This window comes from Stegostoma tigrinum, chromosome 6, assembly GCF_030684315.1.
Source record: "Stegostoma tigrinum isolate sSteTig4 chromosome 6, sSteTig4.hap1, whole genome shotgun sequence".
Lineage (NCBI taxonomy): Eukaryota > Metazoa > Chordata > Chondrichthyes > Orectolobiformes > Stegostomatidae > Stegostoma > Stegostoma tigrinum.
In genome coordinates this window covers 74990988-75014535 of record NC_081359.1, presented here as the reverse complement: position 1 = coordinate 75014535, position 23548 = coordinate 74990988, and the positions used below count along the sequence as shown (strand labels likewise).

The window sequence follows — 23548 nt, the reverse complement described above, 5'->3', positions numbered from 1 at the left end:
AGCCTTACACTGATAGAAGCAGACCATCTTTATGATGCAAAGAATGTGGAGGGTTGGCATTTCAGCTCAGAGTCAAATAGTTGCTGTAATCTCCTGGAGCAGGAAGGAGGGGGTTGAAGATTATAATAGGGCCATGGACAATGGCTTTGACCTCCCCAGTGTTTCGGTGGAGTAAATTTTCAAAAACTATATTTTAAACACCCAACTTGATTGTACAAAGCAATAGTGGGGTTGAATTGAGCGTGAAGTGTAAATCAGGCATCAGCATATATATGCAATCTGACCACAAGTCACTAAATGCCCCAAAGGCAAAAGAAATGTCTTTGAGGGATTTCTGAGGTGATGTTTGGAAGAAAAATTGTTGCTTGATATGTTTCTGCCGTGACCCCGGCACAAATCAGTCTATACTTGGTTCCTCTATTAGTCAGTTCCACAATAGGTAGTCCACAAGGAATCTGTTTTTTTTAAAATCTGCATCACCTTTCCTTCCACAAACATCACAGCAGCCACAGCAGCTTAAGCAATGATTAATTGATGGGTAAAGAGGTCTTCACAGCATTGCAATGAGGCAGGCTTATTCTTCAGCTGTCTCTGATGTTGCATCCTTACGTATGCTTAGCTAGCAAGTAAAAATTTTCATTCTGCTTGGGGTGAGCCATAACTTGCTAATTAACAGAGAAAAAAAAATACCATTACCATTCTGCAGGAAGTAAGCAGTGCTGCTCTGACTGCAGCATCTCTGTCCTTGGCCACAAGTGACATCCACCATGGTCAGAGTTAATAAATTGTGTTGTGTCACGACAAACATCGCCTCACATAACACTATGCATAGTGGAGCAAACAGCTGTCGGACAAAATTGAGTCCCTTCCCAGAAAAGCAGAAAGTGGTTAAGCTATAGCAAGTGATTGATAACTGTCTCAATTTGTTAGTTTCTGGAACAATGAATTCTATGATACAGTGATGTGCAAATGCTTACATCTACGTAAGATCTTATAGGAGTGACAGCCTTCGCTCATTTGTTGACAATCTTGGCTCTGAATCCAGATACTGTGGAGTTATCAACAAGAAAAGCAAGGCTGCCATTACAGCGCGGTCCTCAGTGAGTGCTGCAATACTAAAGAAGCCATCTTTCAGATGAGATGTTAACTGAAGCCCTTTCTGTCCTCTCAGCTTAGTGCAACTAATCCCATAACATTATGATGTGCTGCAGACCAATTTGCAACATCATGGATAATATCAACCCCTCATTCAAAATTACAAAACAGATTATCTGTTGTGTTACTGTTTGTGGGAGTTTGCCTTGCATATATGCAATAATTTCTCTACTTACATTACAACAGTGATGATGCTTCAAACGTGCTGCATTTGCTGTAAGGCATTTTGGATACCCTGTAGTTGTTAAAAGTGCTATCTAAGTGCAAGTCTGTTTATTGGAAGCCTTGTGCACCAGTCGTCTAGAAGAATAAATAAAAGTCTTCCTGAAATTGGTTACATTGCATTTGTGATAACACTAAAACTAGTGGTGCAGAGTACTGTGAAAAAGGTTATCCAAAAGTATAACATGATCTTGATCAGATTCGTCAATGGACTGAGAAGTGGCAGATAGAGTTTAATTTAGATCAGTGTGAGGTGTTACATTCTGGTGAGGCAGACCAGGGCAGGTTTTACACAGTTAGTAGTATGGCCCTGGGCGTGTTGTTGAACTGAGGGATCTAAGGGTTCAGATACATAATTCCTTGAAAGTGGCATCACAGGTAGACAGATTGGAGAAAAAGACATTTGGCATGCTTGCCTTCATCAGTCAGAACACTGAGTATATGATGAGGTTGTGGCTGTACAAGACATTGGTGAGGCCACTTTTAGAATACTGCATATAATCCTGGTCACCCAGCTATAGGAAAGACGTTGTTAAATTAGCAAGGGTACAGAAAAACATTTACAAGGGAGTTGCTGGGACTGGAGGGTTTGAGTTTTAAGCAGAGGCTAAATAGGCAGGGATCTTTTTTTCCCTGGACCGTTGGAGGCTCAGGAGTGACCTTATAGAAGTTTGAAAAATCATGAAGGATATAGATAAAGTGAATAGCTGAGGTCTTTTTCCAAGGTAGGGGAGTCCAAAACTGGAAGACATAGGTTTAAGGTGAGAGGGGCATGAATTAAATGGGACCTGAGGGGCAAACTTTCATACGGATGGTCGTGAGTGTAAAAGACATTTGGACAGGTACATGAACAGGAAAGGTTTAAAGGGATATGGGCCAAATGCTGGCAAATGGGACTAGTTCAGTTTAGGAGAGCTGGTCAGCATAGATGAGTTGGTCTGAAGGGTTTGTTTCCATGTTGTACAGCTCTAACTCTGCAATTTGATAACTAGCATATTCTTCATAACGTAAAATAATTATCAGACAAAGAGATTTTCTTGAAGGTATTTTTTAAAAATACACTTTTGATGCAAACACCATAAATGAAAGCTGAAACATCTTTTAAGTTTTTCTCAATGTTTTCTTTGCCCTTTAGTGGTAATTTGCAAAATTAACAACATATTCCCACTCTCCCACCTCTAGTCGTGTGACGGGCAATTGGAATGCCTAGCTGAAAATAATGTTTTATGCACAGCTCTAGGTTTCTATGAAACCTCTACTGAGGATTATTGTGAAATCCTTAAGGATTTCCAGGCTATCATTTCTCAGGAAAATGACTCAGAATAAAAGTGGCAATATTTATTGTCTGCCTCAGTTGGCATGTGGGATGTGGGTATGTTGAAAGAATTGTGATAGCACATTCCTGCCTAACTGAAGCTCATCATCATTTTCCAGGCTGAAAACACAAATGAAGACTTGAAACATTAGCTAGCCGTTCTCCATGGATGCTGTATGACCTGCTGGGATCGCCACCATTTGCTGTTTTCAGTACAGATTACAGATTCTGCAATAATTTGCTTCATCATTTTCCAGACATCTAGAAAAGACTCGCAATTATAGTTGCCATTGAAATTGGTTTGGAAATAGGGCAGACAGAAACATGCTGGAGTTGAGTTAGGACACTAAAATGGATAGCAAAAGACAGTGGAAGAAGGGAACTTAAATGCTACTGCAGTGTCTAACATACGGCAGGGAAACATTTTTTTTGGCAATGTCTACAATTGGAAGATTGTCTTAAATAGCAACAGTCTCAGGAACATTAATCACTAGAAAGGGGTCCAAGATACATCCATGGATTGTATACTGGTGTTATAGACCAGATCAAACACACTCAATTTATTACGGAAATAGCCTAGATCCCAACTTTTTCTTATTTTAAAAGGTAAGTTTAAGGCATTATGTTCTGGATGAATTCAATTAGTTAGACTGCTGGGCTTGAAGTAAAACCCACTTTATTTTTTACTAACAAAAGAAAAAAGAATTGGAATAACAACTCCATTCAAAAATATAACTGAATGATAGATTATTTAAGTACTAAACAGCAACTGTTCCAATACAGTAATATCTCATAAACACACCCCAGCAAAGGTATATTCAGTAAAACAGATTGACTCACACACAATTCTCAAGTCCAGGAAGAAAGAATATCAAAAGAAAAGAGAGAGAAACAACTCTAGTGTTTTCCAAAGCAGAAACAGACGGACAGTAGCTTCCAAACTCCAACAGCTAGTGAAAGTTAAACTAAAATCCTAGTTGCCTGGTATGGAGGGAAGGTCTTACGAGGAAAGGCTGAGGGACTTGAGGCTGTTTTCATTAGAGAGAAGAAGGTTGAGAGGTGACTTAATTGAAACATATAAAATAATCAGTGGGTTAGATAGGGTGGATAGGGAGTGCCTTTTTCCTAGGATGGTGACGGCGATCACGGGGGGCATAGCTTTAAATTGAGGGGTGAAAGATATAGGACAGATGTCAGAGGTAGTTTCTTTACTCAGAGAGTAGTAAGGGAATGGAACGCTTTGCCTGCAACGGTAGTAGATTCACCAACTTTGGGTACATTTAAGTCGTCATTGGACAAGCACACGGAATAGTGTAGGTTAGATGGGCTTGAGATCGGTATGACAGGTCGGCACAACATCGAGGGCCGAAGGCCCTGTACTGTGCTATAATGTTCTATGTTCTATGTTCTATCAGAGCTTGACCCCACTCCTTCAGGCTGCACTTCTTGTACCAATTTTCAAAAAAGCCCAAAGCCTCATAAACTGTTTACTTTATTGGCTTGGAACTGACCCTTTGTCACATCTTTCTCATTCTCTCTTCATAAATAAACCAGGACAAAATACACATCTTAATGCCATTGTATTGTCTCATTGGTGAAGCCAGAGATCACAAAGAACATTCTTCCAGAACTGAAGGTTCATGAAGGAGTGTTTAAGTCATATGGCGAGTAGTTACAGGAGTATTTTTAGGAAAATAAAGCAATGATTTGGGATTACCAATCTCCTATGTGAACTCTGGTTCATGGAAATGGTTTGCATTCCAATGGATTACAAGAAGCAGTTTGTTTGCACACAACCACAATGTATTCCAAGGCTTCTCACAACTGAAGGGAGGGTGACGGTTCAGAAGATTTCTGCAGTAATGAAACACAGAAGGAGGTACAACACATTGGTGTCTCTTAGGGCACCTCCCACTCTTCCGATAAATGATGCAAAGTTTGGCTTGAATAATACAATATGAGAGGGCTCTCAAGATTTTGTCAAGATAGTTATATCTTTCATTAACTCACTAAGCAATCCCTCAAGTCTGCATCCTCCACGAATAGGTTTGAAGGAGTCTTTGCAGATGTTTCTCCCTTTTCAGGGAGTTCCAATGCACACACTTCCTTCATATCTAAAACACTGCATGTGGTGAGAAAATTCATGAATTCATCCCCTTCATGCTGTAAGTGCAAAAATGTTGGATATTCTGCCCTCTGGGAATACTGCTTCATTCAGAGAACAGACAATACACGTCTCTAGGGCTCCAGGAAGGCTTTAGTAGGAATAGTAGATTGGCATCTACAGCAATTTAGCTGCTTGATGCAAAACATACAGATGCTGTGTTGAGATATAAATGCAGATGTGGTGTATTGATTTGGAGATACCTTCTGATAAATTTTATTTTAGAAGTAAACATGAGTTGACTATATGAACTTCAGATGATTTCTACACACATTTGTAACTTTACAAAAATGATGAGGAAGGAAATGTAAATTTCAGTCTTCTAGAGGCAAAAGCTAAAGAAACTTGAAGGTGAAGGTGAGAGTTGGGAATGAACAGGCAGTGAAAAGTGACTTCATGTACCCCGTTATATATTATTCATTCATAGTACTTGGGGACAAGCATTACTTCCTTTCTCTGGAGGTAGTCTCTGCTATTTCTTTTTCCAATGCAATCTTTTCTTGCAGTGAGATGGAATTCTTGTCGTATGTGAAAAATGGAATACAATGTGAACTGTGGAGCCGCATTATTTAAGTGGGGGAAGAAAACTATGGATCAGAGGGATTTGGGGAACCTCATCTATGAATCAAGAAAAGCTTGCATGCAAGTTCAGTGAGTAACAGTGAAGAAAAACACACTGTTACCCGTTATTTGAGATAATGGGAACTGCAGATGCTGGAAAATCCGAGACAACAAAGTGCGGAGATGGATGAACACAGCAGGCCGAGCAGCATCTTAGGACCACAAAAGCTGACGTTTCTTTTGTGCTCCTGAGATACTGCTTGGCCTGCTGTGTTCATCCAGCTCCACACATTGTTGTCTCTGTTACCATTTATTTTACAGGAAAAGGAATATAAAGTAGGAAGGCTTAGCTAAAACTACACAAGACAGTTGTCAGACCACAGCTGGAGTACTGCGAACAGTTTTGGGCCCCTCATATGAAAAACAAAGGCAGTCCAAAGGGGATCCTGAGGAAGGGTCACCGGACCTGAAATGTTAGCTCTAATTTATTTTCACAGATGCTGCCAGATCTGCTGAGCTTTTCCAGCAACTTCTGTTTTTGTTTCATTGTTCATGACTGTGTATAGACTGATGGGGTGATAATATTTCAAGGTGGAATAGTCCTTTTTTTTCTGAACAGAGTATACTTAGGCAATTTTCCACATTGCCACGTAGAAACTGGTCTTGTAACTGTATCGGAATAGATGGCCAAGGGTCATAGCAAGTTCAAAGCACAGGTCTTCAGGACCATTGATGGAATGTTTTCAGGGCCTATAGTCTTTGCATTTCTAGTGCTTCCAACCATTTCTTGCCATAGGTGGTGTGAATTGAATTGTCTGTAATCTGGCATCTATGATACTGGGTTTTCCAGAGGAGATCAAAATGGATCATCAACTTGGCACTTCTGGCTGAAGATTGTTACAAATGCAAAGTCTTCTGCGCTGATGTGCTAGGCTGCCCCAACATTGAGTATCAAGGTACTTGTAGATCCTCCTCCTCTGTGAGTTATTCTGGTGTCTACCACCATTTGTGATTCAGTGTAACAAATGTGCAGAGCTTAGATGGATTCCTTTTGTTCTGGGTTCACTTCGTTCTGTCTCTTGCATTCCTGTTTATGCTATTTGGCATGCAGGTGGTGCCACAGTAATATTCACCAGGTTAACACTTTATTTTCAGGTATGCCTAGAGCTGCTCCTGGCATGCCTGCCTGTACTCTTAAGTGAACCGTGGTTGATCCCCTGGATTGGTGGTAATGGTAGGTTACTAATGGCCATGTGGGGTTGCAGATTGTATTCAAGATCCACGCAAAATTTAACCTAGCTTGCATTGGTGATAATACGATGCAGCATGATGCAGGACACTGTCAATGTGAAAGCCAGATTTAGTGACCACTCCACAGTCTTTGGGGGACTGTTACCAATACTGTCATGGATAGATGTATCTTCTACAGGAAGATTGCTGAGAACACTTTTCTCTCCTGCTGCTCCCTTCACTATCTGCTTTAGGTCCAGTTTAGTAGCTTTGTCCTTTTTGACCGAGCCAGCTTGATCAGTAGTGGGGCTACTGAATCACCCTTGATAATAGACATTGAAGTGTCCCACTTAGAGTACATTCTGTTGCCTTGTCACCCTCAAAGTGTAGCCCAAATGGTTTTCAACATTAGGGAATAGATTCTAGGATGGTGATGGTGGTGTCTGGGACATTGTCTATGAGTATGACTATATCAGGTTGTTGCCTGAACAGTCTTTGAGACAGCTCTCCCAGTTTAGGCATGTGTTGATTATTCGTAAGAAGACTTTACAGGGTTGACAAGACTGCACACTGTTGTTGTTTCTGTTGCTTTGGTCGATGTCAGGTGGTCTGTCCAGCTTTGCTTCTTTCTTTAGGCCTTATAGCAGTAATGTACATCTGAGCTGCTTGCTCGGCCTTTTCATAAAGCACTTAAAAATCAAACACATCGCTGTGTGACTGGAGTCATATGTAAGCCATGACCAGATGGAGATGGTGGATTTTCCTTTCCTATACAACATTAGTAAACTCAGAGAGATACACGGAGAAGTAGATAAAGAAGGCACATGGGATATTTGCCTTTATTAGCTGAGGAATAAAGTTTAGGGGCTGGGCGCTTATATTGGAACCATATAAAAATTTAGCTCGGCCAAAGCTAGAATGCTGTGTGCAACTCAGAAACACTCTTCATAGGTTGGATGTGATTGCACTGGAGAGGATGCAGAGGAGATTTACCAGGATGTTGGCTGGGCTGGAGAATTTTGTTATGGAGAGAAATTGGACAGCCTGGGGTTGTTTTCCTTGGAGCAGAGGAGACATGATTGAGATGCATAAAATTATGAGGGGCATAGACATAAAAGATAGGAAGGAACTTGTCTCTTTGGTTGAAGGATCACTGACCAGGCAACATAGATTTAAAGTAAAGGGAATAAAGCTTAAATGGGAAATGAAGAATTTGTTATTTCACCCAGAGGGTGGCAGGAATCTGGAACTCACTGCCTATTAGGGTGGGCACAGAGCGAAACAATTATAATTTTTTTCATCATTTATATAAATGATTGAGATGTGAACATAGGAGGTATGGTTCGTAAGTTTGCAGATGACGACAAAATTGGAGGTGTCGTGGCCAGAGAAGAAATTTGCCTCAGAGTACAACAAGATATTGATCAGATGGGCCAATGAGCTGAGGATTGGCAGACTGAGTTTAACTTCGATAAATGTGAAGTGCTGCAATTTGGAAAGGCCAATCAGGGCAGGACTTATACACTTAATGATAAGGTCCTGGGGACTGCTGCTGAACTAAGAAACCTTGGAGTGCAGTTCATATTTTTCTTGAAAATGGAATGACAGGTAGGTAAGTTAGTGAAGAATGTGTTCAATAAATTTGCTCTTATTTGTCAGTGCATTGAGTATAGGAATTGGAACATCATGTTGCAGCTGTACAGGACATTGGTTAGGCTACTTTTGGAATATTGGGCGCAATTGTAGTCTCCCTGCTATAGGAAGGATGTTGTGAATCTTGGAATGGTTCAAAAGGATTCACAAGGATGTTGCCAGGGTTGGAGGGTTTCAGCTATAGGGAGAGACCGAATAGGCTGGGGCTATTTTCCATCGAGCATTGGAGGCTGAAGGCTGACCTTATAGAGGTTTATAAAAACATGAGGGGCATGGATAGGGTAAATAGACAAGGTCTTTCCTCCGGGTAGGGAAATCCAAAACCAAAGAGGATAGTTTTAAGGTGAGAGGGGAAAGATTTTAAAGGGACCTAAGGGGCAACTTTTCATGCAGAGGGTGGTGCATGTATGGAATGAGCTTCCAGATGGAGTGGTGGGGGCTGGTACAAATACAACAGGTAAAAGACATCTGGAAGGGTAAATGAATAGGAAGGATTAGCAAGGATATGGGCTAAATGTTGGCAAATGGGATGGGGTCAATTAGGATATCTGGTCGGCAGGGACGAGTTGGCTGGAAGAGTCTGCTTCCATGCTGTAGAGCTCTATGACTCTCTGATTGTAAGTATATAGCTTTACACTTGTGATCACCAAGGTGATGAGTCAAGTGCTGGAAAATAGGTTTAGCAAAGTTAGGTGATTGCTTTTGACTCACACAGACTCAATCAGCTGGAGGGCCTTTTTCTGTGCTGTAGATGTCTATGTCACCATGACCTGAAGGAAGACAACTGCGGGTTTCAGTGTATCTCTCTTAACAGTCCTTAACACTTTTTTTGCCTGACAAGTGGGAAGATTCACAGGTTAGCAGGCTGCTGTGTAAAAAAGCTAGTGGTAGAGGGGGCTTTGCCAAAAGCTGGGCAGATGCCTCGAGACAAGGAATTGAAGATGGATTTGTGGAGGAGTCTGAGTTTGAGAGTTTGGTGGGGGAGTTAGCTGATTAGTGCAGTGAGAAGTTACTGCCATCAGCAGAAGGTGTGCTTGAGACAGCTGAGCAAGGAATAAGCAGGGGATTATCAGTAGCATTTTTGCTCCTGTTAGGTCAAAAGGAGTATTCTGAATCTACTTTATGCCAGCAGCCAGCTGCTTCGGGCTCTCTTTTCCAAATCCTAACAAACATTACTAAATTTGCAACTATAGTATTGATGCAAGTATTGAACGTTCTAATGAGGTGCCATGTCTCTTTAAGATGGGACACAGGCACATTACATATTCTACAAAGAACAAACAAAGAAAAATACAGCACAGGAACAGGCCCTTCAGCCCTCCTACTGTGAAAATGATGGCAGATTTGCCCGCAATATGCTAGGATCACACTTCATAATTTTAAAATTTTAATCTCCCCACCACTTCCTTTCTTGTGGGACCCAAGAGGTTAAATGGCTTAATACTATTTCCAAGTTCATCTATGTATGTGTTGACGGGAGCGGATGTGGGAAGATGAATATCCAATCTATTGTCATCTACTTTTTTTTTCTGTTCACTGTTTCCTCTCTTGACTTGAAGGCATTCATTTCCTTAGAGGATAAAGAAATGGGACCAAGAGTCAACCATATGGCGTCTCGAGCCTGCTTCATCATTCAGTAGGGTCATAGTGGATCAATAGCCTCAACTCCACTCTGCTGTCCACTCCCTGTATCCCTTTACTCCCTGTGTGAAGCCAAAAGTCTATCTATCTCAATCTTAAATATATTTAGTAGTATTTACAACGCCTGGAGCAGACGATTCCAAAGATGCACAATGTGTTGATATTTTCTGAACATTCTATGAGTTTCTAACTGCATTGTTAAGACTTCTTTTTAAGTAGTAATTTCCAGCATTTCCCTGATGGCTGCTGATATGCTAACTGGCCTGCGATCCCTAATTTCCCTCTCCTGTCTTGAATAACAGTTTTCATTTGTTACATTATAATTTACTGGGATTGTTCTAGAATCCAGAGTATTTTGGAAACTGTAATCAGTGCATTCACTATCTCTTCAAATATTTTGTTTACAACCCTAAGATACAGACTATTAGGTCCTGGAGACTTGTCAGATTTTGGTCACTTATGTTTCACTTATATTTTCTCTGTTGGTGTTAATTATCTAAAGTTCCAAACCCTTATCAGCTGCCCTTGATTACTCACCTCTTCTGATGTATAACGTGTGGCTTCAGCTGTGAAAATATATACAATTTTTTTTTCAATGTGTCTATCATCTTTCATCCCCCAGAATAATTTTCCATCGCTTTGTCACTAAAGAATTGAAGATGCACTTCTTCACTTTATCTGTTGGCAAAACTATAAAATCTGCTTTCAAGACAAGCTGTAGTTATTGCAACTCTGAGTAGCCATTTAGCCCCTCTCAAGGCTGCATGCATATTCTAAGCATTAACAGTATTTTTGAGCTTAGGATGAGTAAACACAGCTGTACTCAATCATACTAAAACCTTACATCCTTGACACACATTTTACAACCAAATCAGGCCTGTATTTTGCCCCTCCAATGCATTTCCACCATTGGGAACTTTCTCAATATCAGGCACGGAACAGGAATGGCTGACCATGCCAATTAGGGCAATTAATTACCAGTAATTTAGCAAAATTGTTGAAACTATGCCATGGGGAGACATGCCCTCCACCCTACGTGGAGAAAATGAATTCACTGGAAACAACCTCCCTGTGGCAGATCTGGGATTCATTTAAAATTGAGGATTGTATCACCAGTGTAAGGCTGCACAGGGGAAAGCTGCTTCTGGCTCGCGCTCCCAGCCCCATCACTCACCCCAATCTCAACCTGGGACCCCCTAGTCCAGGTCCTCATAGCAGCATCCATCTCTCAGTATGACTCTGTGAGGGGTCTGATTGATGCGAGACCATCCTTCCATAACAGGATTGTGAGTGCAGATGCAACCAATTAGGAGACAGGCTCTGAAAAGCTTCATTCACCACTCCAGCTCCTCAGAAGTGAGAGCTCAGAGCTCCATATACAGAGTTCAGAAGCCCAAGGGAATATCCGTGCCAGACACTGTTTGTTAGTGGTAAATACGTCATTCATTATTAATTAAACACAAGACAACTGCTACACCAGGGTCATTTCAATAATTTGTAAACCAAACAGCAGAATCAGAGAGTCACACTGCAGGTTCTGTAATTTCAGGGAGTCACACTGCAGGTTCTGTAATTTCAGAGAGTCACACTGCAGGTTCTGTAATTTCAGAGAGTCACACTGCAGGTTCTGTAATTTCAGAGAGTCACACTGCAGGTTCTGTAATTTCAGGGGGTCACACTGCAGGTTCTGTAATTTCAGGGAGTCACACTGCAGGTTCTGTAATTTCAGGGGGTCACACTGCAGGTTCTGTAATTTCAGGGAGTCACACTGCAGGTTCTGTAATTTCAGGGAGTCACACTGCAGGTTCTGTAATTTCAGGGGGTCACACTGCAGGTTCTGTAATTTCAGGGAGTCACACTGCAGGTTCTGTAATACTGGTCTCAGGTTTTCTTGTTGTTTTTGGTTAAGCGTCCAATGGTAAATCAGCAGATGCACAATTTTGTGGCTGGTTTCTTGTGGCATGTGTTTCCATTAGATTTCTGCTGTGGAATAGAGGTGTTGAGTTCTGGATGTCAGATTGCTTGCTGAGCTGGAAGGTTAGTTTTCAGACGTTTCGTCACCATTCTAGGTAACATCATCAGTGAGCCTCCGACAAAGCACTGGTGTTATGTCCCGCTTTCTATTTATCTGGTTAGGTTTCCTTGGGTTGGTGATGTCAGTTCCTGCATTGGTGATGTCATTTCCTGTTCTTTTTCTCAGGGGATGGTAGATTGGCTCCAAATCAATGTGTTTGTTGGAATGCCATGCTTCTAGGAATTCTCGTGCGTGTCTCTGTTTGGCTTGTCCTAGGATGGATGTGTTGTCCCAATCAAAGTGGTGTCCTTCCTCATCTGTATGTAAGGATACAACGCATCCACCCTAGGACAAGCCAAACAGAGACACGCACGAGAATTCCTAGAAGCATGGCATTCCAGCAAACACTGATTTGGAGCCAATCTACCATCCCCTGAGAAAAAGAACAGGAAATGACATCACCAATGCAGGAAATGACATCGCCAACCCAAGGAAACCTAACCAGATAAATAGAAAGCGGGACATAACACCAGCGCTTCACCGGAGGCTCACTGATGATGTTACCTAGAATGGTGACAAAATGTCTGAAAACTAACCTTCCCACTTAGTGAACCAGCTTACATCCGGAACACAATAAAGACCCACTCTTTTGTGGACCGAGAAGAGGAGCGCACGACTGTGTTGGAGCTGGAAGGAAGACGTCAGGTTGGCTGTGCATCCTTGCAACCGGTGGATCTTATTGCTGGCTTCGACCTAACGCTGGTTCAGGGGAGCAGCCAAGCTGCAACGATGGCTGCAGCGAGTGCTCATGCCCCAGGTCAGTGAGTCCGGAACACCATCCGCGTTTCCGTGAAGAAGGTGGATGAAGGTGCACCTGTGGACCGCACCTTCTTCGTGAAGAGGGTCCTGTTGGACTGTTGTGGGTTCACTGCTGCGGACATTTACTGCCCGCAGGATTTCCCCGGAGGAGGTTTTTATGATGTAACCTTCAGGAGTGCCAAGGTTTGCGAGTGCTTCCTGGAGGTTTTCAAGGAAAAAGAAGGTGAGGGCCCCCTCTCTGTATTGACCGCTGTCCCGCTGCTCATGATGCCAGTGCAGAGGAGCTGTATGGTGACCATACATATGTACAACCCTCATGTGCCAGCAGTTGATGTCCTGACGTTCCTTGGAAGGTACGTGAAGGTGGAAGGGGACCTAACCAACATCATGGACCCCTTCGGCATCTGGACCAATAACAGGCAGGTCAAGGTGACGCTAAGGATGGGCGCGGACGGGAACATTGTACACCTACCGTCCAGCTTTGCGATCGGTGGGAGCAAGGGCTACCTGACCTACGCAGGGCAACCTAAAGTCTGCCATGCCTGTGGTAGGTCAGGTCACGTGGTGGCCGACTGCAAAGCCACCATCTGCAGGGAGGAGGGACACCTTGCAAAGGATTGCCCACAAGAAAAAAGCTGCAACCTTTGCGGGGAAGCGGGCCAATTCTATAGGGCATGCCTGCGGCGGGGGACCATCTACGTCCAGGTCGCTGGCAGGGGCAATGCGGGGCAAGCCCCCCCAGAGGAGAGGAAGGCACCAGGGCCCTGCAAGGCCACCCCAATGTGCAGGAGGGCCAGGCCGTGCAGGAGGGCCCAGCCCCGCTGGTTGGACCCGAGGCCAGCAAAGCGCCCCTGCAGGCTCCGCTCCCCCCCCGACAACCCGGAGTCGATGGAGGCGGCGACAGGCGACCCAGGGGAGTGGACGACGGTCCAGAAAGCGAGGAGGAAGGTGTGCCGGCGGGCCCAGGCACCGCAACCATCAGGTGGGAAGAGGCAGCTACAGGGGGGCTATAAGAGCTCCTCTGACGAGGGAGATTCAGAGGAGGCCCACCCAAAGCAGAAGCTACAGATCTCAAGGGAGAAGGAAAGCAACACCCTGCTTCCAGGTGACGGGAGGCGTCCTGAGGCTCCCTCCGACACCCAGCCACATGCCGCCCTGGAAGGCCCCCCGGAACTTCCAGGCGGGAAGGAGGAAACAGCGCGTCCCCAGCCTGACGCAGAGCCAGACTCTCCTGCCTCCATTCCCCCGACGGGGGGATGCCACCCAGAAGGCAGCACGGATGGTTTCCCGAGTCCGGAGAGCATCCAGCAGTTAGCCCGGGCAATGGGCATGAAGGGACAGATGGAGGGGCTGGACCTTGGACTTGGGGAGGGTACTGCAGTCACTGCCCACAATGTGGTTACGAGTTGCGAGCATTAATGTGCGCGGTGTCAAGTCCACCGCAAGATGTGTGTCTACGTTGGCCTACCTGACCACCGTCAAGGCGGACCTCCTGTTTCTGCAGGAGTGCAGGATACCGCACCTCAGCAGGTACGGGAAATGGTCTGGCGCCTGGACCTGTGGGCCTTCGATCTGGTCGGGGGGGTAACGACTGTCGCTCCTCGGCCTGGCTATTCTGCTGCGGGGGCGCGACTTCACCACCTCTCAAGTTCAGTGGTGGGGGGGCGTCTCCTAGTGGCTGATGTCACCTACAGGAACGCTCCCCTGCGGCTGATAAACGTGTACACCCCATCGGTACGGAGGGAGCGGCTGGCCGTCCTGCAGCGGCTTCCACCCCTGCTGGCTACGTCCAGGCCGGTCATCCTAGGTGGAGCCTTCAACTGCTTCATCGATGCAGATGAAAGATCCGGCGTGGGGACAGCGGGTGGGGGGAGTCAACTGGACGTCACGTCCAGATTCCTGATGGGCACGGTGAAGGACGCCAAGCTGCTCGACGTCTTCAGCACCCCTGCAGACGGAGCGCAACGGAGATACACCTGGTCGCGGCCAGACGGGTCTATCCGCTCAAGGATAGACATCCTGTTTGTGTCACGGGCGTTCTCGGTCAGGTCCACCGGCGTCGAGCCGGTGTTCTTCTCTGACCACTGCCTCCTGCTGGCTGACTGTCACTTACAGGACGACCAGCCGGCCGGCAAGGGGACGTGGAAGCTCAACACGACTCTGTTGACCCCAGAGAACGTCGAGGAGCTTTAGAGGGAGTACGCCTGTTGGAGAACCGTGAAACCCCTCTTTGAGTCTCCGGGCGACTGGTGGGAGACAGTGAAGGAGAACATCAAGAGGTTCTTTGTCCTCAAGTGTGTTCGGAAGGCGAGAGAGAGGCGGGGAGAGCTGTCGCGACTCCAGAAAAGGGTGTAGAACCTGCTCCTTCTGCAGTTGCTGGGGGTTGATGTCACGGAGTATCTCCGCGAGGTGAGGGGCCAGCAAGCATCGCTCTTCGCCGCAGAGGCCTCCAGGATAATCTTCCGGTCCAGGGTCCGCTCCGTGGAGCAGGACGAGACGTGCTCGCGTTTCTTCTTTCAGAAGGTGCACAAAGAGAGCTCTGTGCTTAGCCAGCTGAAGGAGGTCGACGGCTCAGTGACGTCGTCTCGGCCGACATTTTGAGGATCAGCAGATCCTTCTATGCCAGACTGTACGACGCGAAGCCCATGGACAGCACGGCCTCTGAGTCATTCCTGTCGTCTATCACTGAGGTCTTAGAGGACGGCACGAGGGAGTGGCTGGACCGGCCGATATCCCTGGATGAGCCGACCAGAGCCCTCAAGTCCTTGGAGAGGAATAAGACTCCTGGGAGCAACGGCTTACCGGTCGAGCTGTATTCCGCTCTGTGGGACCTGGTCAGCCAGGACCTGCTGGAGGTGTACAATAGTGCGCTTCGGGCAGGGGAAATGTGCAAGTCCATGAGGAAGGGCATCATCACCCTCATTTACAAGAGGAAGGGGGAGAGGGATGAAATTAAGAATTGGCGTCCCATTTCACTATTGAACGTGGACTACAAAATCCTGGCCAAGGTCATAGCCAACCGGGTCAGGTCTGTCCTGGAGTCGGTGATTCACCCTGACCAAACCTGTGCTGTGCCGGGCAGGAAGATCGCTGAGAGCCTCGCGCTTATCAGGGATACGATCGCCTACGTACAGGACAGGCGGGTGGACACCTGCCTCGTCAGCCTGGACCAGGAGAAGGCCTTCGACAGGGTCTCTCATGCTTACATGAGGGACATCCTCTCCAAATTGGGGTTTGGGGAGGGCATCCGCAATTGGATCCGGCTGCTCTACACCAACATCGTTAGCGCAGTCTCGATCAACGGGTGGGAATCGGACAGTTTTCCCGTCAGATCTGGAGTCAGGCAGGGCTGCCCGCGCTCTCCTGCTTTGTCCGTGTGCTGTGTGGAGGCCTTCGCCGCATCCATCAGGAAGGACGTAAGCCTGAAGGGCGTGACTATCCCAGGCAGCGGAGGCCTGCAGGTCAAGACGTCCCTGTACATGGACGACGTCGCCGTCTTCTGCACCGGTCGTTGGTCGGTGAGTAGGCTGTTGGACATCTGCGGCCAGTTTGAACTGGCCTCGGGTGCCAAAGTCAATAGGGGTAAGAGCGAGGTCATGTTCTTCGGGAACTGGGACGACCGCTCCTTCATCCCCTTCACCGTCAGGACAGACTACCTGAAGGTGCTGGGTGTTTCGTTCGGTGGACCTGGGGCGTGCACTAAGACTTGGGAGGAGCGTATCGCCAAATTGAAGCAGAAGCTGGGCAGGTGGACGCTCCGGTCCCTCTCCATCGCGGGTAAGAACCTGGTTGTCAGGTGCGAGGGGCTTTCGGTACTGTTGTATGTGGCGCAGGCCTGGCCTATTCCCTGGACCTGCGCCGCTGCGGTCACCTGGGCCATCTTCCACTTCATTTGGGGGGTCGAGGATGGACTGGGTCCGCAGGGACACCATGTACAAAGACCTGGAAAATGGGGGAAAGGGCGTACCAAACGCCACCCTCACCCTGACGGCTACCTTTGTGTGCGGCTGCATCAAGCTGTGTGTAGATCCTCAGTACGCAAACACCAAGTGTCACTACTTACTGAGGTTCTACCTGTCCCCGGTGTTGCGAAGGATGGGCCTGGCCTTGTTGCGCAGAACGCTTCGAGTAATTGGGCCGTTCCGTACCACCTGTCCTTCGTGGAGAAATGTTTGAAGGGAAGCACCTTTGACCACAAGGCCGTCAGGCAATGGTCAGCACGTAGAATCCTTGAGACCCTTCGTGAAAAGGAGAGGGTGGATCCTGTCGTGTGTTTCCCCACGCAGACTGCCAAAGTCGTTTGGCAGAATGCTTCATCGCCAGAACTTTCAAACAAGCACAAGGACATTGCTTGGCTGGCGGTGAGAGGGGCTCTGCCAGTGAGATACTTTATACATGCCCGGAATCTCTGCGCCACTGCACGCTGCCCTCGAGGTGGCTGCGGGGGGGACGAGACTGTTGATCACCTCCTTCTGGAGCGTGCCTATGCGCAGGAGGTCTGGAGGGGGATGCAGTGGTATTTGTCGAGGTTCGTCCCGAGCAGCTCCGTGATGCGGGACTCCGTGCTCTACGGGCTGTTTCCCGGGACGCATCCCGAGACCAACATCATCTGCGCCTGGAGGACCATCAATGCGGTGAAAGACGCTCTTTGGTCTGCCCGCAACTTGCTGGTCTGCCAGCTGAAAGAACTGACCCCGACCGAATGTTGCAGACTGGCACATTCCAAGGTCCAGGACTACGTGTTGAGGGACGCGCTAAAGCTTGGGGCAGCTGCCGCCAAGGCGCGGTGGGGAAAGACCACCGTATGAAACCCCTTGTCCAGAATAGAAAAAAGGGCCCTATCTGGTAACTGGGCCCAGCTGGTGCCTTCCCCAACTGGTCAGGGGGCCAACTGGGACTGTGCGGGGAGACAACTGCCAGGGTATTTTTTTTGCTTTGTTTTTTTTTCTTCCTTGTTTGTTTTTATTCCTGTAGTTGGTGTATGTACCCCCTGGGTAATCCAGAGCGGCTTGCATGACTGGGTAGGTGTATAAATTTTTTTTTGTACATTTTATGAATAAAGTATATTTTTTCAAATTTAAAAAAAAGGTGACGAAACGTCTGAAAACTAACCTTCCACCTCAGCGAGCAATCTCACATCCAGAACCTCAACCTGAGCTACAAATCTTCTCAAAACTCGCTAGGTGTTGATTTTCCCAGCCCAATCTGTCTCCAATGTATTTATTTTCTGAATGTATTCATGGAATGTGGGTGTCATTAGCCAGGCCAGCAGCAGTTTCTGCTCATCCCTAACTGCCCAAGAGAAAGTGGTGGTGAGTTGATCTGCTGCCACCTCTGGGTGTAGATAGACCCAAAGTGCTATTCGGAAAGGAGCTCCAGCAGTAGGCGTTTCAATGCTTTTGTGAGGGATTTAGACATGAACTATATCAAATTAAGCAGCAAAGATAGTGGTTTCATAATTTGTAATCCTTTTGCACAAACAATTGCTGTGAATTAAATCTGACAGGCATATCTGTAGCAAGTCTTAGCTGATATAGGTGGATGTGGTTCACTTTGGAGATGTGAAATCTGGAAATATTTTTAAATTGGGTTACCGAAGAGCTTTTAAAGTTATAGCTGTTGTCATGCAGCTGGATTTGACACCGGACGGCCTGCCAAAATTTCATCCCTGCCACCACAGTGAGAGATTGAGTGCCAACTACAGGATTTGCCATGGACATGCAATTATAGTCGAGGACGAAAGCAGGAGAAAGAGTGCACACAGGAGAGCAGAGCAGCATTTCAGAAGACAATGCAGTACATAATATCACATTCTAAACATTGTGCGGCCCTAGAAATCTTACTACTTCAGTAAGGAATCTGTTCTGGAAACTGCACTCCACTCCTAGCAGCGCTGCCTCAGCTATTATATGAGGACAGTTGTTACAACTGCCAGAAGGAAGGAAGACTTACATTTATGTAGGAACTTTATATGACAACTGTGTGTCTCAAAGCGCCTTGTAGCCAAGGAAGAGTTTTCAAAGTGTAGTCACTGTTGTAAGCTGAAGGCAATGTGCCCAGTTCTGCCTGTGACCATGGAAGTGATACTCATTGGCATCAATGGCACTCAAACATTGGCACTCAATGTTTATGCCACAGTTTAAACATTGAAACAACATGGGTGATCTGCAGTGTTTTAGGAAGTAGGACCATCACGGCCATCTGAGGGTGACGAGAAATAGGCGATACGTTTGGAGCACATGTATGGATATTGGCAACAGAAACAACAACAGTTAAATGAGAATAATGAATATAAGATTCACTTGCATATTAATGCAGAACAGTTTCAAGAAAAGATCTAAAGTAACTCCAGTTAACGTTTCCGAGATAGTGGAAACTGCCAATGCTGGAGAATCTGAGATAACAAAGTGTAGAGCTGGATACCTGGTTACCTGTCTGTCTCCTCTCCACTTATCTTCTCCTTTATCCATCTTCCATCTGCCTCCCCCCTCTCCCTAATTATTTCAGAATCCCCTTCCCCTCCCCCATTTCTGAAGTGTCCAGACCCGAAACATTGGCTTTCTTGCTCCTTTGATGCTGCTTGGCCTGTTGTGTTCATCCAGCTCTGCACCTTGTTGTTCCAGTTAATATTTCATTTGATTTGAGGAAACATTAAAGCCAAGTGAAAGACAAACCCTTCCAGTTGTCCATCTCACAAGATTTGAGCTTGGCTACATGTAATTATAATTCCAGGCTGAGACTGCAATGCTTAAATTGAACATTGGTTAACTTTCCTCTTTGAATGTCTATCAGTTTTCTTTCTCATTATTTAGGACTCTAAGAACAATATAAGGGGCTGCTACCAGCATCAATGTCAGGCATGAGAGTTGGGTGTAGGCGCTTCCAGAAGTGAAACAGAATCTTCAAGCAGTAACACAGTGGAATTCACAAACTACAGATTACGCATGAGCAACCAGACAAGACATCAAGAAGGCCATTTTGACCCAATCACCCCATACAGGAAATTGAGGACATCAGGCTCACTGTCTACCAAACACCTAACCCACTTTATTATCTAGTGAAGGCAAGATTGTGCCTAGCAGATTGAATTAACAATAGTAAAATAAATAACACCTTAATATTGCAATCTCAATAAATCATCAAATTATTTTTGTGAATGCAAAATGAAACTGAAAGCAAAAAATGTTACAAAATCAAATTTTGTGCATATTTCTAGGGTCAACCCTTGTATTAAAATTATATTATGCCATATTCAATTGAAACAGATTTGAAATCCCAATTCCTCTTGAAATTCACCTACTGTAATTATGGATGGAAAGAGGATTCAATCAGTCTAAAATCGCACAATTACAATTCATTCAACATCCATATATATGCATAAATTGCATGAAAAAGCTAACATTTCGCTTTTTAGTTATTAACTTTTGAAAGATTTTAGATTTACAAAATGTTGAATCATATAGGGAATTAATGAAGTGATTTACTGTGACAGTGCTTCAGAATTCATTGTTTTGCAATGGTTGGCCAAACAATATCCAGGAATGCTTTACTCAAAACTCAAAATATCTTGGTTATTCATCTTTTAAAAAAAAGAAATAAAACATGTAAGGAGAAGAAGGCAATTGATTGACATGATATTTACATACATGAACCTTCGAGTGATAGTAGGACTGGCAAAAGCCCAGTTATGCAGACTTTACCACTGGTTTATTTGTTCTACTGTGCTGCTTCAGCTAATTTTTGATAGAGGCAAGAAAAGAACATGGCAATAACTTTAATCTAGAATTCACATTAGCTGACCCTCTAAGATTGGAACTTCAGTTAGATCTTTAAGAACAGACAATAAAGGGTGCCACTCTGTTTCTCTGAACACAATGATTCATCCTTCTGCTCCCTTCTTCTTTGATAATTTACTTACTTCACAACACTATTTGTAAACTGCAGTAACTTCCATGTGTACTCTTCAGAATATCTACCTCTTGAACACCTCTTTCACCCTCAACTGCTTTCATGTTTTCAAATTGTGGTCCATCATCCAATCTTTGTTAAGTTCTGCTTTTCTTCAGCTAAATATTGGGAGTCTTTGGCTTCCAGTACAGTATCTGCACTCATAGTTTTGATTCCAGTTCCTCTATGATTTGCAGCAGTTATTGGTAGACTAAATGAAGGGTAGGAGTAAATGAAATGGGAAGAAAGCGAGTGAAATGGGAATGGCGCAGTGTTAAGGAAGTAATCTGGGCAAGAAGTTCACCACGAGAGGGAAAAGGAATAATTAATGTGTGCAAAGAGGCGGCCTTGAGATTCTTGATGCGACTTTGGTAGAAAGCCAAGCGAGACACGGAGGATAAATGTAAGCATATTCAAGGGTCTCAAGCCTTGGAAGGTGGTAGGAGAGTAGGAAGGTAGAGACGTAGGGGTTGAAATGGAGTGGGGTAGGAGCATTGCATAGTATCCAAAAGGAAAGAATGAAGGGTAATGACTGGGAAGTAGGAGGAAAATGCCTGAGTGATACAAGTAATGGATCTGGTGCAGTTTGTGGTGATTCCATCTTTTGGTGAACAATCTTTGTACAGAAAGCCAGCATTTTGTGAAAATGGTGACATTCAAGGGTAGAATGAGTTCCCAGAGTAGTTAGCAACATTCTGTGCTGCAAAAATGTGAGTTTGTCTAATAGGTTATTCAGGACAGCTTGGATATCATTGAAAAGCAGATCTGTGGACAGAGGTTGTTAGACAGACAGACAGCAAACTCCATGCTGGCAGTGCTCATGTTTTGTTGTCCTGCAGGGAAGGAGTCAAGAGCAGGTGGATGGCTCTGTGCCGTTAGAAAAACTCAGGAAGGGTTTCTAGAACTTCGAAAGCAACTAAGATTTGGAGTAAAAACTGAAAGAACTGCGGATGCTGTAAATCAGGAACAAAAACAAAAGTTCCAAGGAAGGGTCACCAGACCCGAAATATTAACTCTGACTTTTTCTTCACAGATGCTGCCACACCTGCTGAGCCTTTCCAGCAACTTCTGATTAGATTAGGTTCCCTACAGTGTGGAAACAGGCCCCTTGGCCCAACAAATCCACACTGCCCCTTGCAGCATCCCACCCAAACCCATCCCCCTATAACCCACACACCCCTGAACACTATGGGCAATTTAGCACAGCCAATCCACCTAGCCTGCACATCTTTGGACTGTAGGAGGAAACCCACACAGACATGGGGAGGACTTGCAAACTCCACACAGACAGTCACCCAAGGCTGGAATCGAACCTGTGTCCCTGGAGCTGGGAGGCTGCAGTGCTATCACTGAGCCACCGTGCCGCTGTTTTTGTTAAAATTTGGAGTGATGGCTCAGAAGGAAAAAAAAGTCTTTAGGGGATGAGGAAGTATGCACGTTCTCTAAAGCCTTCACATCCTTTCTAAGGTACAGTGCACAGACTTGGAAGCAAGACTCCAATGATGTCCAAACAAATGTTTTGTGAAGATTTATCATGCATTTTTGCTGTACTGGGCTGAATTTAACACAGGCTTTGGGATTGTATTGTCAGGATCAAATGGGTGCCCTATATCTACACTGTTATTTTACCAATAAGTGATGGATAACCAAATGATCTTCAGGGATTGATTAACTCTGTATGTTAGTTTATTCAATATGGTAAAACACAATAATCATGAAGCTGAGATCACTGTAGACCAGTTCATTTCTGTGTGTGCGTGCATGCATGTGTGTGCATGCAAGTGCATGTGGGCATGTGTGTATGTGTGCATGTGTTCGTGTGTGCATGTGTGTGTGCACGTGTGTGTGTGGGTGTGTGCGTGTGTGCACGTGTGTGTGTGCGCATGTGTGTGTGTGCATGTGTGTGCGCGTGTGTGCGTGGTTTGCAGACCTACAGATGTCTGATGGTCAGGTTGAATTGCAATATTGTATACACACAACACATGATGCCCTTAAAGATGAATACTCTTAGCCAAGATACATTTACAAATTTCACTTGATCAAATGAGGCTTTGGGAGAGTTAGTTGGAGTGATCACCTCTGAATCAGTTTCTAATGAAGAAGGTTGGGTAGGACCCCTGGCAGCAGTGACACCTCAGCAGTCCCACCAGGAATTGGTGAGGCACTCCTCAGGCACTTGGAGAATCAAGACAGTGCCCCAACATACCGGTACCTTCACAGAGATTATTTAAAATAAAAATTCAGGAGTCAAACGGCCAGGCTGCTCCAACTGGTAGTAACTCTCCAACTCAACTCCAAATAGTGTTGTTGGCACAATGAGGCTGGCTTTCTCTGCTGTGGCCCCTCTTATGGGGATTGAATCTCTGCTGGCCGTTGCAAGAAGTTAATAGCAAGCCAGCTCCATGAAGATATCAGGCTCAGCATCTTTCTGTCACTGGCAAAATACTGGCAGACTTGAAAAATCATTTGTAACTGGGCCCTTAATAAACTGAACTATATTCACTGCAAACATAGCTGATGACACTCACCATAAAGTCAACCACTGAGACCCAGTTATGCCACTCCAAACAATAGATCACTACTCTTCAGGTTCCCAGAGAGATGAGCAAGTCAGATTCCAGGTTCAAAGAGATTAGGGAATTTGCAAAGCTGCAGGATGAAAGCGTGTTGGCAGTTGCTGGAGAATAATGTGCAAATCTCTGGAAAAAAATTAGGCATTGCACAGCAGCTACACATTCAAGGTGTTGAAGATATTGCAGTTGATCAATACTTCTGCATGCTCCAATTGCCATGCCCTGCACATCCAGGAAGTCAGCTTGCACCACAA

At 45.3% G+C, this 23548-nt stretch overlaps 1 protein-coding gene across 6 annotated transcripts in view; it reads right to left on the bottom strand.

Annotated features, from left to right (window-relative positions):
* The window catches only part of LOC125453034 (gamma-sarcoglycan), a 644680-nt gene that overhangs the window by 549531 nt on the left and 71601 nt on the right, over positions 1–23548 (bottom strand). Inside the window, exon 1 of one of the 6 annotated variants that reach the window (XM_059646671.1) lies at positions 11116–11247. The exons of 4 other annotated variants lie outside the window; for them this stretch is intronic. The gene's annotated coding sequence lies outside the window, so the exon portion shown is untranslated. Of the gene's footprint in view, positions 1–11115; positions 11248–23548 lie in introns of those variants that run through there. One more of the 6 variants, XM_048532074.2, reaches the window with a different exon arrangement.